The sequence below is a fragment of the Cystoisospora suis genome (assembly GCF_002600585.1).
Source record: "Cystoisospora suis strain Wien I chromosome Unknown contig_243, whole genome shotgun sequence".
In the NCBI taxonomy this organism is placed as follows: Eukaryota; Apicomplexa; class Conoidasida; order Eucoccidiorida; family Sarcocystidae; genus Cystoisospora; species Cystoisospora suis.
This window is the reverse complement of record NW_027153045.1, coordinates 2,577-2,839: the sequence shown is the minus strand read 5'-3', so window position 1 is coordinate 2,839 and position 263 is coordinate 2,577. Positions and strand designations below refer to the sequence as shown.

The following is a 263-nucleotide window of genomic DNA, read 5'->3' as shown; positions in this document are numbered from 1 at the left end:
GTCAGAGTTTTAAACAAACCTGGAGTCAGATACACATGTAGATACATACATTTAGATAGATAGATCTTATTGAGCTATCGATTCGATCTTTACCTTTCTTTCCTCTATGTGTATGAAAAACGGAAGAAGAGAAGTTTTGCAATTCTTTTGAACCAAACAACCCAGAGGAAATTGTCTCTTAGCATAATTCATGTCATCACAACACACAAGGACTACTATCACTGTATGGCAGAATAGAAACTCGAATCTATCTATCTATCTAT

The 263-nt window shown here is 34.6% G+C and overlaps 1 protein-coding gene across 1 annotated transcript in view; it reads right to left on the bottom strand.

Annotated features, from left to right (window-relative positions):
- The window catches only part of CSUI_000623 (uncharacterized protein), a gene marked incomplete at its 5' end in the record, with an annotated part of 3,741 nt that overhangs the window by 1,613 nt on the left and 1,865 nt on the right, over positions 1–263 (bottom strand). The window lies entirely within an intron of this gene.